General features: G+C 41.2%; 1 protein-coding gene across 1 annotated transcript in view; it reads left to right on the top strand.

The window, feature by feature from the left end:
• Positions 1 to 390: 390 nt before the first annotated feature.
• The window catches only part of ulk3 (unc-51 like kinase 3), a 48,929-nt gene continuing 31,823 nt past the window's right edge, over positions 391 to 17,496 (top strand). The window contains exon 1 of the mRNA XM_034185713.1: positions 391 to 457. The gene's annotated coding sequence lies outside the window, so the exon portion shown is untranslated. The remainder of the gene's footprint in view (positions 458 to 17,496) is intronic.

The raw sequence follows: 17,496 nt of genomic DNA, 5'->3' as shown, positions 1-17,496 counted from the left end.
TATTTATTTTAGTTACTTTATTTCGAGTAAATTCCAAGTCAATTGGTTTTTATTCCAGTTAAAATGCGCTACGATAAACTACTGGGCTGAGACCTTGCTACCGGAACGACGAGATCGATAGATTCTCAATTTTGACTATCAAATTTGGAAGAGCTTCCGCTGTCAGAATATTTCTCTCAACCTAGCTCAGCTATCAAGCAACTTTGCAAATTACTTTGAATTAAATGGTTTAGGGTTAGGATTACATTAAGACTTTGGGGGGATAATGGTACACATTTTAAATACATAAAACGTTTTTACATTTTAATATATATTTGAACAACAAGCCACGTTTCCGGACTACGGTTTTGCGCAGTTCCGGGAGTCTTGCGTACTGTCATCATTCCGATTTGGTCCAGGCATTATGCGCGGAACATAAATATTGACGTTTCATACCTGTTCTGCGGATTTGTTAGCCCGGTAAGTGCTTGCTGTTGTCACATAAGTTTTGAAGAAGGGCTAAGTCTAGTTTCATTAGTTTTGTTCGTGGTACGCGGTAAAGCTAACGTTAACTGCAGTTTGACAGCACAGCAACAGTTAGCTTAATAGGCTATGTAGCTAACCAAACCCAGTTCAATAAACCATAGAAGTAGAGAGACACTTTGTTGTTGTATTGTTCTTTGATTAAGATAGCTATGGCAGAAAACATTTGTAGTTTTTTAACCAGAGTGGCTTCAATTCGGCATGTATCTCAATGTCTGACACGAAACATTTAATTAAATTTAGGTTCTACTGTTAACCTGATATACTTGCTCATGTCAGTGTAGAAACCAGATTTAGTCCAGTGCACTACACTTTAATTCCCCCGTTTTTCAGAGGCTTTTTTATCCTCTAAAATGCAGCGAATGAGTAGCTAAAATTAATGAATGAGTTCATCCACTCTAGGCTGTTATAACTTGAAAACAGTACATGCTAAAGGGTTTTACAATGAGGAAAAAGTGATTTTAAAATTTGGTTTATTTTGATGCGCAAAAGCAAGTTTGATTTGCTGTTGCTCATATGATCTCCCATAGAGCTGTCACCTACGAGACATTTCTGGGCTTGATTCAAATATTCTTATCACACGCATGATGGAAACAAGGCAAATTGTGGCAGGCTATGAGAAGCACCTGCAAAGATTTATTTATATATATATATATATATATATATATATATATATATATATATAATGCACACACACACGTGTGTGTGTTAGTGCGCGTGCGAAGTTTTTTTTTTTTTTTTTAATTATTATTTATAATTTAAATTTTCCAAGTAATGTGTCCTTATAAAATTATTTTTGGCTTACAGGTGGATGAAATCCAAATTTTCATTGAAATTAACCCTTTATTTCCTGAGCCTTGAAAGCCATGAAAATGGCATTTTGGGGGTCAGACCCACTTTGAGCCAAATTGTCTCCATATTATAAATGATTCAGGATACTTATTTCTGCAATAAAATGCTGCCGTCACAGGTTACTTTCAAAACCACATTCCTTTTATTTCAACAGAGGCTAGGACTTGCAAACTTGATTTGTGATTTAAAAAAAACTTATTTGGACACCAAGAAAAATTTTATTAGCTTTAAAATGGACAAACTGTACAGGTGGAACAAACCCATTAAAAAAAATAAATAAAAATCAAGGAATTATTTGTTATAGTTGTTCAAAGTTGACAAAAATAGGCATCTGAGCTCCAAAAGTGCCACACTTCCTTTTGTGGACCCTTCTGGAAGGACATCAATTTGGAATGTGAACCAAATATTTTTTTTATATTGGGCCCAAAATCTGTTAAAATGAAGTTAATCTGAGACCATGAAGTCTGGAGATTTATTTTATTTTTGAAAAATAGGTTGATTTCATATGGAATGACCCAATTACAAAGTTTTATTTTATATAGCTTAAGATGTATAATAGTTAGTAGCAGAGCAGCACTAGCATCCTTTGTCTTTGCTTGCTTTGGTTACGGGTGTTTTGAAAATTTTTTGAAAATTGAAAATTTTTTGAAATTTATAAACTCTTAAGAGCCAATTTTGAATTTATTAGGCACCAATGCTTACAAAAAACACTCATTTACAGACCACAAAATCAATACAAAAAAAAAAACTAAAGTTACAGGAAAGAAAGAACAAGAAAACAATGTGCATGGTGCCCAAAAGGTGTAGGCAGAAGCAACGCTTATCAATGCCTACACCCACCCGTACAGTCAAATCAACCCAAGTTAAATGACAGTTCATACATGTTCATTTCCAACAAAGTCTGACCAGTAGTAGCTCATAACTACAGCTGAGGGAAGTGAGTATTTCACAACAGCTCCTATTTTGTTCTAGTTACCCCGGTACATATTCAATAATAAGAATTCACATGAAGCAGAGGGCAGCACGGTGGCTTAGTGGTTAGCACTGTTGCCTCACAGCGAGAAGGTCGTGGTTTCAATTCCGTGGCCTTTCTGTGTGGAGTTTGCATGTTCTCTCCATGTGTGCGTGGGTTTCCTCCGGATGCTCTGGTTTCCTCCCACATCCAAAGACATGCGGGTTAGGTGGATTGGAGTCTTTAAATTGTCCGTAGGTGTGTGTGTGGGTGTGTCTGTGCTTGTTTGTCTGTTTGTGGCCCTGTGACAGACTAGCATCCTGTCCTGGGTGTACCCTGCCTCACGCTCTATGACTGCTGGGATAGGCTCCAGCCTCCCGCTACCCTTAATTGGACTAAGCGGTGGAAGATGAATGAATGAAGCAGATTCATCATACAACACAACTCAATGTTTTCCATCAGATACATATCCGTCAAACACCCTTTCTTTGTATAAATATTTCAACTGGTTGATATTAGGACATCGTTTGAGTTTCTTACGTAGCTTATTCTATTTTTTTGGGCCACAAATATATATACGAGGTCTGTTAGAAAACTATCCGACCTTTTTATTTTTTGCAAAAACCATATGGATTTGAATCACGTGTGATTGCATCAGCCAAGCTTGAACCTTCGTGTGCATGCGTGAGTTTTTTTCACGCCTGTTGGTTGTGTCATTCGCCTGTGAGCAGGCTTTGTGTGAGCAGTGGTCCACCCCTCTCGTCGGATTTTTATTGCGAATAAAATGTCTGAACGATTTGGAGCTTTGCTGCATCAAATTTTTCCAGAAACTGTGAGAGACCTCCAGGTGGACACCATTCGGAAAATTCAGATGGCTTTCAGGGACGATTTTATGGGGATTACACAGATTAAGGAGTGCTCCAGCCGGTTTAAAGACCGCCCACAGCGTCTGAGAATGCGGCGCACTCTGAGCGCTGATCAACAGGCTGAAACCCCGCTGAAACAACCAGATCATTTCCAAAGTGAAGGCTTTGTTGATCCGGGACGTTGTCTGACTTCCACAGAAATGGCAGAAGACGTGGACATCAGCACTTTTTCGGCACATTCCACTGTTATGGAAAGAGAAGCGGAGGGATGCGCAACGGAGCTGCTCATGGCGCAGACAAAAGCACCTCCGTGTTGGTCTCACTGGATGGCTTTCAGATGGCTTTCAGACAGCTTTCGGTGGCTTTTCAGTCGTGTGACTATCCGAGAAATTGTGGATGAGCTGGACATGCCAGAACATGTCCTGTGAGGCTTCATCACAGCGTTGCTGCGCCATGCGGCTCAGTCCCGATGCGCAAATTTCTCCACTCCTCTTTCCATGACAAAAACTCCTGTAACAGTGGAATGTGCCGTTCATTTCCAAACTGAATGCTGTGTTGATCCAGGACATCATCTGACTACCACAGAAATTGCAGAAGACGTGGACATCAGCACTTTTTCGGCACATTGAGACAGACGTGCGGAGAAATTCGCGCGTCGAGACGGAGCCGCATGGCGCAAAGCAACGCCGTGATGAAGCCTCACAGGACATGTTCTGGCATGTCCAGCTTATCCACAATTTCTCGGATAGTTACACGACTGAAAAGCCACTGAAAGCCGTCTGAAAGCCATCTGAAAGCCGTCCTGTGAGACCAACATGGAGGTGCTTTTGTCCGCGCCATGAGCGGCTCCGTTGCGCATCCCTCCGCTTCTCTTTTCATGACAAAAACTCTTGTAACAGTGGAATGTGCCGAAAAAGTGCTGATGTCCACATCTTCTGACATTTCTGTGGAAGTCAGACGACGTCCCGGATCAACAAAGCCTTCACTTTGGAAATGATCTGGTTGTTTCAGCGGGGTTTCAGCCTGTCGATCGGCGCTCGGAGTGCGCCGCGCTCTCAGATGCTGTGGGCGGTCTTTAAACCGGCTGGAGCACTCCTTAATCTGTGTAATTCCCATAAAATCGTCCCTGAAAGCCATCTGAATTTTCTGAATGGTGTCCACCTGGAGGTCTCTCACAGTTTCTGGAAAAATTTGATGCAGCAAAGCTCCAAATCGTTCAGACATTTATTCGCAATAAAAATCCAATGAGAGGGGTGGACCACTGCTCACACACAGCCTGCTCACAGGCGAATGACGCAAGCAAGGGCATGAAAAAACTCAAGCATGCGCACGAAGGTTCAAACTTGGCTGATGCAATCACACGTGATTCAAATCCATATGGGTTTTGCAAAAAATAAAAAGGTCAGATAGTTTTCTAACAGACCTCGTGTGTGTGTGTGTGTGTGTGTATATCTATCTATCTATAGATATATCTATAGATATATCTATAGATATATATATATATCGCATACCAGGTATCATGGATCAGTTTGGATATGTCAAAATACTTGAAGAGGTCATGTTGCCTTATGCTGAAGAGGACATGCCCTTGAAATGGGTGTTTCAACAAGACAGTGACCCCAAGCACACTCGTAAACGAGCAAAATCTTGCTTCCAAACCAACTAAAATTAATGCCTCGCAAATATGAAGAACTCATGAAAAACTGAGGTTATACAACTAAATACTAGTTTAGTGATTCACAGGAATGCCAAAAAAACAGTTTGAACATAATGGTTTTGAGTTTGTAGCGTCAACAGCAGATGCTACTATTATTGTGAACACCCCCTTTTCTACTTTTTTTTTTACTAATAGCCCAATTTCATAACCTTAAGAGTGTGCATATCATGAATGCTTGGTCTTGTTGGATTTGTGAGAATCTACTGGTACCTTGTTTCCCATGTAACAATAAGAAATATACTCAAAACCTGGATTAATCTTTTTAGTCACATAGCACTACTATTATTCTGAACAGTACTGTACATCAATTGAACAGTTTTAAACGAAATCATGTCATGTTAGAGAGGACTTGTGACCTTGCCAGAAAGATGTGTCGGCATCGATTAATAGTCTCTGGTCCCCTCCCCTCCCGGGGTACTGATGAGGCGTTTATCAGGCTGACATCATTAAATAGGTGGCTGGCGCAATTTTGTCAACAGCAAGGCTTTAGCTTTATTGATAACTGGCCTTCGTTCTGGGGCCGCCGTAGCCTGCTGATGCCGGACGGCCTCCACCCTACTGGGGAAGGTGCCGCCATCTTGTCTGCGAACATAGATAGGGCTCTACAGGGAGGGTAACATTAGGAATCTACAGCAGGCCGCGGAGCAGGTGATTAGAGACCCTGCAAGGCTTATGACAAATGTGGTTGTGGAATCCATTAGCTTAGCGGGGATATTAGTGCAGAAAATCCACTATGGTGATAGTGCAATTTATCTGCCAGGGAGGGAAATTCAACAAGTTGAGACTGTGGCCTGCTCCCGTAGACGTGTCCATAAAAATCATAGAGGGATATGCTTTTCAAACTTAATACCCATTACTATATTGGATCATGTTGAAATTGAGGATGGCCCAGTGGTTGTTCCAGTAATAGCAAAGATTTCATGTCTGCTACCTACAACGCACGTGGAATGTCTCAAACCTAAACCTACTTCTAGGCATCTTATATATGCTATATAATGAAATGACATGCACATCCGAACCGGTATTGGCATGCAGGATTAAACAGAATCTTTATCGTATATATGCTACTCTGGAACCACCCCTAAACCCAAACAGTTCAACTGTCAACCCCACTGAGGTCCTTAGACTGGGTCTCATTAACATAAGATCACTGTCCTCAAAATCGTTGTTGATTAATGATTTAATTATTGATCATCACTTAGATATGATTGGGTTATGTGAAACCTGGCTTAAACCTACAGCTATCCTCCCCTTAAAAGAAGCCTGCCCACCAGCACATACATTTAGTCACGTCCGTCGTGATGCGAAGCAAGGCGGGGGTGTTGCTCTTATTTATAAATCTAGGTTTAGCTTATTAGCTGTTGGGGGTTACAAATATAACTCGTTTGAGCATCTGATTCTCCGCTCAGGATATTACGCGTTGCCAAGGTCAGAAGAATAAAAATCAGCCGTATTACTTTGTCACTGTATATAGGCCTCCTGGCCCATATTCTGAATTCTTAGATGAATTTGGTGTGTTCATCTCTAACTTGTCAACTAGTGCAGATAACATTCTGAGCATTGGTGACTTTAACGTTCATATAAATAAGCCTTCTGATCCCCTCTGCAAATCATTTATGGAAATTGTGGATGCATTAGGATTTTGGCAGTGCATTCGGGATTCAATGCACATTAGTGGAAATACCTTGGATCTGGTTCTCACGCATAGTATTGCTGTCACGAATATTGACATCATGCCTCTTACATCATTGGTCTCTGATCACTCACTTATTAAGTTTACAGTTTCGCTGCCGTGTTTAGTGGAACAACAACCTTATTTATCACTGCAGCGATGCATCAACTCCTTAACTAAGACTGAACTAGAAGCTAGACTGCCTAATGTCTTAGCCTCACTTTTGGCAAATACCCAGTCAGTAGACAGACTTGTGGATAGTTTAAACTCAGTGCTCAAAACGACACTCGACATGATTGCACCACCTGTGTTGAAACCACGCTCCCCCAAATCGCAGTCCCCTTGGTTCAGTGATTGCCTGCGTGACCTCAAGCATAAAGCAAGAGGTCTAGAACGGAAATGGCGTCGTTCAAAATTAGAAGTATTCCACCTTGTGTGGCGTGATGTTATCTTAGACTATAAGCATGCATTATTGGTTACAAAGCGGACCTATTATTCTGATTTGATCAACAAAAACAAGCATAACTCAAAGTTCTTGTTCAACACGGTGGCAACACTTATTCATGGACAACCACCTGTAGTTCGCTCTCCTTTTACAGCACAAGATTTCCTTGATTACTTTGAGAAGAAAATACATGACAGTAGGTTCAACATATCCCAGCATTCATCTTTCTTTAACTTCTGGATCTGTTCCTAAACGTTTCAAATCTGCAGTGATTAAACCATTACTTAAGAAACCTAATCTTGACCCTAGTGTATTGAACAACTATCGGCTGATATCAAATCTATCATTTTGCTCTAAAATTCTGGAAAAAGTGGTGTCACAACAGCTCGTAGACTATCTTACTGAGAATAAACTTTTTGAGCCACTGCACTCTGCTTTTAGAAAATATCATTCCACAGAGACAGCTCTCACTAAAGTGGTGAATGATCTTCTGTTTACAATGGACTCGGACACCACTACGGTTCTGCTGCTGTTAGATCTCAGTGCTGCATTTGATACAGTGGATCATCATATTCTACTTGATAGGCTGGAAAATCATTTTGGGATTACTGGGAGTGCCCTTGCATGGCTGACATCATACTTGACCAGTCTTTCTCACTGTTTTGTACAGTAACACTACCTCTAACCTTAGTGACATGAAATTTTGGGTTCCTCAGGGGTCTGTCTTAGGGCCCCTGCTTTTCTCCCTTTATATAGCCCCCCTTGGGCACATATTGCGCCGTTTTGGGATTACCGTTCACTGCTATGCAGATGATACTCAGTTATATATGCCGATAACTGCTGGTAATCTCATTCACATAAAATCCTTAGAAGATTGCCTTGCAGCAGTGAGAAGTTGGATGTCTAGAAACTTCTTACTTTTAAACTCTGAAAAGACTGAAATGATGGTTCTTGGTCCAGTGAGACATCGGCATCAATTTGACCAGTTAACACTCAGTCTAGGCTCGTGTGTTATACATCACACTGACAAAGTGAGGAACCTTGGGGTCATTTTTGATCCTTTGTTGTCCTTTGGCCTCCATATTAGAAATATTACTAGGACTGCTTTCTTCCACTTGCGAAATATAGCGAAGATTCGTCCCATCCTGTCTATGGCTGATGCTGAGACCCTGATCCATGTGTTAATCTCTTCTAGATTGGACTACTGCAATGTTCTATTTTCTGGTTTACCGCAGTCTAGCATTAGGGGTCTCTAATTGGTTCAAAATGCTGCAGCCAGACTTTTGACACAAAGCAGAAAGTTCGACCACATTACACACATTTTGGCGTCTCTTCACTGGCTTCCTGTCCCAGTGAGATCAGATTTTAAGGTTCTGCTACTAACCTATAAAATTATTCATGGACTGGCACCTCCCTACCTAGCTGACCTAATTAAACCTTACGTACCGGCCCGGTCTTTACGTTCTCAGGGTGCAGGACTACTTTGTGTCCCTAGGGTGAATAAGAAGCCCGCAGACTTCTTATTCGCGCTATTTTACGCTTTTTACTCTTTTAATTCATGTTATTAGTAATTGGAGTGGGCCGCGGCCTCAACTTCACCTAAATTCTGGGTCATTTAGTGAAGCTTAGGGCTAGCGGCCGGCGATCACCTTAGTATTTCTTCTGTTTTTCTTGTTGATTAATGCTGGCAAATTATACAGTATTTTTTGTCTTTCTGATGCCTTATTCTGTTTTTTCTGTTTAAGGTGCAGCTCCATCCAGAGATGGGAGTTGTGTTTGTGTTGGTGACCCCCCTGTCCTGTGCACCAACAGCAGTTCTTGGATATTCATCCGTGAATTGTTCTGTGAGTTATTTCTGTAATTTATGTTTGTAGCATGGCCCAGGCTGAGGGTCACCCCTTTGAGTCTGGTCTGCTTGAGGTTTCTTCCTCAGAGGGAGTTTTTCCTTACCACTGTTGCTCTGGGGGTTGGTAAGGTTAGACCTTACCTGTGTGAAGCACCTTGAGGCAACTCTGTTGTGATTTGGCGCTATATAAAGGAAAATAAATTAAAATTGAAATGTCATAGAGTTTTAAAATCTGTGATTTGATAAACAATGGATTGGTATGGTCCCGATAGCCTCCATTCTGAATTATTCTTAATGCCCATTTTTGAAGAATGAATAATGGTTGCACTGTAGTTTTGTAGTTATTGCCCCATACATCAGCACAGTAAGTCAAATAAGGTGCAATACAGAGTATGTAGTGATTTACCATCAAAAAACCACTAAGAAATCACATCTACATAAATAATCACAGCCTTTGCTCAGGTGCATACTTTTTCCACTGATCATCCTTGAGATGTTTCTACAGCTTAATTGGAGTCCACCTGGGGTAAATTCAGTTGATTGGATGATTTGCAAAGGCACACACCTGTCTACAAATAAGGTCCCACAGTTGACAGTGCAAGTTAGAATCAAAACCAAGCATGAAGACAAGGGAATTGTCTGTAGCCCTTCGAGACAGGATTGTCTCGATGCACAAATCAGGGGAAGGATACAGAAACATTTCTGCTGCTTTGAAGGTCCAAATGAGCACAGTGACCTCCATCATCTGTAAATGGAAGATGTTCAGATCCACCAGGGCTCTTCCTAGAGGAGGCCACCCTTCTAAACTGAGCAATCGAGGGAGAAGGGTGTTAGTCAGGGAGGTGACCAACGGTGCCTTTACAATTTGGTCCAGTGTGTGTATCATCAGGTGCAGGTGGAAGGGCCCCAGGAGCGATATGTTACTGACACTGAGCTCTCCCTTGCAGCCAGGATGTTGCATGCTCTGGCCTTTGTGCCACCAGATGAAATGAGGTCAGTCTTAAGTCTGGACTTGAAAGTCTTCACAGAATCTGACTGCTTCTTTTTTGACGCAGGGAGATCATTCCACAGAACAGGGGCACGATAAGTTAAAGCTCTATGACCAGCAGAATTTTTATTCACCCTAGGTACACAAAGTAGTCCTGCATTCTGCAAATGCAAAGCCTGGGCCGGTACGTAGGGTTTAATTAGATCAGCTAGATAAGGAGGTGCCAGTCCGTGAACAGTTTTAGAGGCAAGTAGCAGAACCTTAAAATCCGATCTCACAGAGACAGGAAGCCAGTGAAGAGATGCCATAGTGGGTGTAATGTGGTCAAACTTTCTGCTTTGTGTCAAAAGTCTGGCAGCAGCATTTTGAACCAATTGGAGTCTCCTAATGCTGGACTGCGGTAAACCAGAAAATAGAACATTGCACTAAATCAATCTAGAAGAGACAAATGCATGAATCAGGGTCAGCATCAGCCCTGGACAGGATGAGATGAATTTTCACAGGTGGAAGAAAGCAGTCCTCGTAATATCTCTAATGTGGAGGTCAAAGGACAATGTAGGATCAAAAATTACCTCAAGGTTCCTCACTTTGTCAGTATTATGTAATGACACACGAGCCTAGGCTAAGCGCTAGCTGGTCAAATTGATGCTGATGTCTCACTGGACCAAGAACCATCACTTCAGTCTCATCAGAGTTTAAAAGTAGGAAGTTACTAGACATCCAGCTTCTCGCTGATGCAAGGCAATCTTCTAAGGATTTTATGTGGATGAGATTTCTAGCAGTTATCAGCATGTATAACTGAGTATCATCAGCATAGCAGTGAAAAGTAATCCCAAAATGCCGCAATATATGCCCAAGGGGTGCTATATAATGGGAGAAAAGATGGGGTCTATGATGGATCCCTGTGGAACCCCAGATTTCATGTCACTAAGGTTAAAGGTAGTGTTATTGTACTGAACACAGTGAGAATGACTCGTCAGGTATGACGTCAACCATGCAAGGGCACTCCCAGTAATCCCAAAATGATTCTCCAGCCTATTGAGTAGAATATGATGATCTACGGTGTCAAATGCAGCACTGAGATCTAACAGCACCAGAACCGTAGTGGTGTCCGAGTCCATTGCAAGCAAAACGTCACTCACCACTTTAGTCAGAGCTGTCTCTGTGGAGTGATATTTTTGAAAGGCAGATAGCAATGCCTCAAAAAGATTATTCTCAGTAAGGTGGTCCACGAGCTGCCGTGACACCACTTTTTCCAGAATTTTAGAGCAAAATGATAGATTTGATATTTGCCTATAATTTTTCAGTACGCTAGGGTCAAGATTAGGTTTCTTAAGTAATGGTTTAATCACTGCAGATTTGAAACATTTAGGAACGGATCCAGAAGTTAATGAGAGATTAATAGTTTCCATCACAGTCGGCCCAAGAGTGGGCCACAGGTCCTTAAACAGTTATGTTGGTATAGGATCAAATAAGCAGGTTGTGCTTTTTGTAGACGTTACAAGTTTTGTCAACATGCCTTGTGAGATGCTATCAAATTATGTAAATGTAGGTAATACCTCAGTAATGGCACCCACCTCAATAGCTGGGTTAAAACATGTTGGGATATGGTCAACCTAATGTCTTCTATTTTCTTCTCGAAGTAATCCAAGAACTCCTGTGCTGAAAAGGGAGCGCGATTTACAGGTGGTTGCCCATGAATAAGTATTGCCACCGTGTCTAACAAGAACGTTATGCTTGTTTTTGTTGATCAGATCAGAGTAATAGGCCCGCTTTGTAGCCAGTAGTGCATGCTTATAGTCTAAAATTGCATCACGCCATGCAAGGTGGAATGCTCTAGATTGGAGCTATGCCATTTCTGTTCTAAACCTCTATGCCTTCTGCCTGAGTTCACGCAAGTAACCATTGAACCAAGGCGACTGTGTTTTAGGAAGGCATGGTTTTAATAGAGGTGGCCCAATCTTGTCAAGTGTAGTTTTGAGCTCTGAGTTTAAACTATCCACAAGACTGATTGGACATTTTCCAAAAGGGAAGCTAAGATATCGGGCATTCTAGCTTTGAGTTTAGTCATAGTTGAGGGTTTAATACGTTGCCGCAGTAATACAACCTCAGTTCCAATGAAGTTGGGACATTGTGTAAAATGTAAATTAAAAACAGAATACAATGATCCTCTTCAACCTATATTCAATTGAATACACCACAAAGACAAGATATTTAATGTTCAAACTGATAAACTTTATTGTTTTTGTGCAAATATTTGCTCATTTTGAAATGGATGCCTGCAACACATTTCAAAAAAGCTGGGACAGTGGTATGTTTACCACTTTGTTACATCACCTTTCCTTCTAACAACACTCAATAAGAGTTTGGGAACTGAGAATAATTGTTGAAGCTTTATAGGTGGAATTCTTTCCCATTCTTGCTTGATGTATGACTTCAGTTGTTAAACAGTCCAGGTCTCCGACACACATGTGACACACATTTTCAATGGGCAACAGGTCTGGACTGCAGGCAGGCCAGTCTAGTACCCGGACTCTTTTACTACGAAGCCACGCTGTTGTAACACATGCAGAATGTAGCTTTTCATTGTCTTGCTGAAATAAGCAGGGACATCCCTGAAAAAGACGTTGCTTGGATGGCAGCATGTGTTGCTCCAAAACCTGGATGTACCTTTCAGCATTGATGGTGCCATCACAGATGTGTAAGTTAACCATGCCATGGGCACTAACACCCCCATACCATCACAGATGCTGGCTTTTGAACTTTGCGCTGGTAACAGTCTGGATGGTCTTTGTCCTCTTTTGTCCACAGGACACGACGTCTATGATTTCCAAAAACAATTTGAAATATGGACTCATCAGACCACAGCACACTTTTCCACTTTGCGTCTGTCCATTTCAAATGAGCTCTGGCCCAGAGAAGGCGGTGACATTTCTGGATGTTGTTGATGTATGGCTTTCGCTGTGCGTGGTAGAGTTTTAACTTGTACTTGTAGATGTAGCGACGTATTGTGTTAACTGACGATGGTTTTCTGAAGTGTTCCTGAGCCCACGTGGTAAGATCCTTTACACAATGATGTCGGTTTTTTAATGCAGTGCCGCCTGAGTGATCGTAGGTCACGGGCATTCATTGTTGGTTTTTGGCCTTGCCGCTTACGTGTAGAAAGTTCTCCAGAATCTCTGAATCTTCTGATTATATTATGGACTGTAGATGATGGAATCCCTAAATTCCTTGCAACTGAACATTGAGAAACATTGTTCTTAAACTGTTGGACTATTTTTTTCACAACGTGGTGATCCTTGCCCCATCTTTGCTTGTGAACAGCTGAGCCTTTTGGGGATGCTCCTTTTATACCCAGTCATGACAATCACAATTAGTGTTCACAGTTCCCAAATGCTTATTGAGTGTTGTTAGAAGGAAAGGTGATGTAACACAGTGGTAAACATACCACTCTCCCAGCTTTTTTGAAATGTGTTGCAGGCATCCATTTCAATCATTTTTTTTTTTTATATAGCGCCAAATCACAACAAACAGTTGCCCCAAGGCGCTTTATATTGTAAGGCAAGGCCATACAATAATTATGTAAAACCCCAACGGTCAAAACGACCCCCTGTGAGCAAGCACTTGGCTACAGTGGGAAGGAAAAACTCCCTTTTAACAGGAAGAAACCTCCAGCAGAACCAGGCTCAGGGAGGGGCAGTCTTCTGCTGGGACTGGTTGGGGCTGAGGGAGAGAACCAGGAAAAAGACATGCTGTGGAGGGGAGCAGAGATCGATCACTAATGATTAAATGCAGAGTGGTGCATACAGAGCAAAAAGAGAAAGAAACAGTGCATCATGGGAACCCCCCAGCAGTCTACGTCTATAGCAGCATAACTAAGGGATGGTTCAGGGTCACCTGATCCAGCCCTAACTATAAGCTTTAGCAAAAAGGAAAGTTTTAAGCCTAATCTTAAAAGTAGAGAGGGTGTCTGTCTCCCTGATCTGAATTGGGAGCTGGTTCCACAGGAGAGGAGCCTGAAAGCTGAAGGCTCTGCCTCCCATTCTACTCTTACAAACCCTAGGAACTACAAGTAAGCCTGCAGTCAGAGCGAAGCGCTCTATTGGGGTGATATGGTACTACGAGGTCCCTAAGATAAGATGGGACCTGATTATTCAAAACCTTATAAGTAAGAAGGAGAATTTTAAATTCTATTCTAGAATTAACAGGAAGCCAATGAAGAGAGGCCAATATGGGTGAGATATGCTCTCTCCTTCTAGTCCCCATTAGTACTCTAGCTGCAGCATTTTGAATTAACTGAAGGCTTTTTAGGGAACTTTTAGGACAACCTGATAATAATGAATTACAATAGTCCAGCCTAGAGGAAATAAATGCATGAATTAGTTTTTCAGCATCACTCTGAGACAAGACCTTTCTAATTTTAGAGATATTGCGAAAATGCAAAAAAGCAGTCCTACATATTTGTTTAATATGCGCTTTGAATGACATATCCTGATCAAAAATGACTCCAAGATTTCTCACAGTATTACTAGAGGTCAGGGTAATGCCATCCAGAGTAAGGATCTGGTTAGACACCATGTTTCTAAGATTTGTGGGGCCAAGTACAATAACTTCAGTTTTATCTGAGTTTAAAAGCAGGAAATTAGAGGTCATCCATGTCTTTATGTCTGTAAGACAATCCTGCAGTTTAGCTAATTGGTGTGTGTCCTCTGGCTTCATGGATAGATAAAGCTGGGTATCATCTGTGTAACAATGAAAATTTAAGCAATACCGTCTAATAATACTGCCTAAGGGAAGCATGTATAAAGTGAATAAAATTGGTCCTAGCACAGAACCTTGTGGAACTCCATAATTAACTTTAGTCTGTGAAGAAGATTCCCCATTTACATGAACAAATTGTAATCTATTAGACAAATATGATTCAAACCACCGCAGCGCAGTGCCTTTAATACCTATGGCATGCTCTAATCTCTGTAATAAATGTTTATGGTCAACCGTATCAAAAGCAGCACTGAGGTCTAACAGAACAAGCACAGAGATGAGTCCACTGTCCGAGGCCATAAGAAGATCATTTGTAACCTTCACTAATGCTGTTTCTGTACTATGATGAATTCTAAAACCTGACTGAAACTCTTCAAATAGACCATTCCTCTGCAGATGATCAGTTAGCTGTTTTACAACTACCCTTTCAAGAATTTTTGAGAGAAAAGGAAGGTTGGAGATTGGCCTATAATTAGCTAAGATAGCTGGGTCAAGTGATGGCTTTTTAAGTAATGGTTTAATTACTGCCACCTTAAAAGCCTGTGCTACATAGCCAACTAACAAAGATAGATTGATCATATTTAAGATCGAAGCATTAAATAATGGTAGGGCTTCCTTGAGCAGCCTGGTAGGAATGGGGTCTAATAGACATGTTGATGGTTTGGATGAAGTAACTAATGAAAATAACTCAGACAGAACAATCGGAGAGAAAGAGTCTAACCAAATACCGGCATCACTGAAAGCAGCCAAAGATAACGATACGTCTTTGGGATGGTTATGAGTAATTTTTTCTCTAATAGTTAAAATTTTGCTAGCAAAGAAAGTCATGAAGTCATTACTAGTTAAAGTTAATGGAATACTCAGCTCAATAGAGCTCTGACTCTTTGTCATCCTGGCTACAGTGCTGAAAAGAAACCTGGGGTTGTTCTTATTTTCTTCAATTAGTGATGAGTAGAAAGATGTCCTAGCTTTACAGAGGGCTTTTTTATAGAGCAACAGACTCTTTTTCCAGGCTAAGTGAAGATCTTCTAAATTAGTGAGACGCCATTTCCTCTCCAACTTACGGGTTATCTGCTTTAAGCTACGAGTTTGTGAGTTATACCACGGAGTCAGGCACTTCTGATTTAAAGCTCTCTTTTTCAGAGGAGCTACAGCATCCAAAGTTGTCTTCAATGAGGATGTAAAACTATTGACGAGATACTCTATCTCACTTACAGAGTTTAGGTAGCTACTCTGTACTGTGTTGGTATATGGCATTAGAGAACATAAAGAAGGAATCATATCCTTAAACCTAGTTACAGCGCTTTCTGAAAGACTTCTAGTGTAATGAAACTTATTCCCCACTGCTGGGTAGTCCATCAGAGTAAATGTTATTAAGAACAGACAGACAGAAGGGAGTTTTCAGGGAATACTGTTAAGTCTTCTATTTCCATACCATAAGTCAGAACAAGATCTAAGATATGATTAAAGTGGTGGGTGGACTCATTTACATTTTGAGCAAAGCCAATAGAGTCTAATAATAGATTAAATGCAGTGTTGAGGCTGTCATTCTCAGCATCTGTGTGGATGTTAAAATCGCCCACTATAATTATCTTATCTGAGCTAAGCACTAAGTCAGACAAAAGGTCTGAAAATTCACAGAGAAACTCACAGTAACGACCAGGTGGACGATAGATAATAACAAATAAAACTGGTTTTTGGGACTTCCAATTTGGATGGACAAGACTAAGAGTCAAGCTTTCAAATGAATTAAAGCTCTGTCTGGGTTTTTGATTAATTAATAAGCTGGAATGGAAGATTGCTGCTAATCCTCCGCCCCGGCCCGTGCTACGAGCATTCTGACAGTTAGTGTGACTCGGGGGTGTTGACTCATTTAAACTAACATATTCATCCTGCTGTAACCAGGTTTCTGTAAGGCAGAATAAATCAATATGTTGATCAATTATTATATCATTTACCAACAGGGACTTAGAAGAGAGAGACCTAATGTTTCATTTCAAACAAAACACCTCGGCACAGGAAAAACACCTCCGTGTTGATAACCATTTGTAAAATCCAGGCGGCTTTTGATGGCTTTCAGTGGAGTGAGTATATGAGAAATTGTTTAACAGGCAGGACATGTTCCAACTTGTCCTTAAGGCTTTCAACAGAGGTGTTTTTCCTGTGGTGGAGCGTTGCGGCGGCTGCGTCCCGACGCGCGGACCCGTCCGCACGTCTTTCATTAAAAAAATCTCCTTTAACAGTGGAATATCCGGATAAAATGCTGAAACCGATTTCTTCTGAAACTTCTCTGTTCTCTCACGACGTCCTGGATCAATAGAGCCTGAAATGTGGAGGTTTTCAGCTTGAACAGGCTGACGACGGCGGCTGAGAGCGCTGAGCGACGTCTCGCACCGTGGGAAGTCCTTAAAGCGACAGAATCACCTCAAAATCTCTCATCAGCCGTTAAAATTTTCACTGAAAACCAGCTTAATTTTTCGAACCGTGTCCACTTCGATGTGTCTCACAGGTTTAGAAAAAATTTTGATCAAACAACGCGCCAGTCTCTCAGCAACTTCTCAGACAAAGGAATTCCGACGAGGGGCTGGATGACTCCTCCCACAAGGAGTGCTCACAGGCGAATGATGTCACCGACAGGCGTGGAAAAACCCACGCATGCGCACGAGGGTTCAAGCATGTCTGACGTAAAAACATATGAATGAAATCCATATAGTTTTTGAAAAAAATAAAAAGGACCGTTACTTTATTGACAGCCCTCGTATATATATATATATATATGTATATGTGTATATGTATATGTGTATATGTATATGTATATGTGTATATATATATGTATATGTGTATATGTATATGTGTGTATATGTGTATATGTATA

The sequence above is a fragment of the Thalassophryne amazonica genome, chromosome 2 (genome assembly GCF_902500255.1).
Source record: "Thalassophryne amazonica chromosome 2, fThaAma1.1, whole genome shotgun sequence".
Lineage (NCBI taxonomy): Eukaryota > Metazoa > Chordata > Actinopteri > Batrachoidiformes > Batrachoididae > Thalassophryne > Thalassophryne amazonica.
This window is presented reverse-complemented; position numbering and strand designations above follow the sequence as displayed.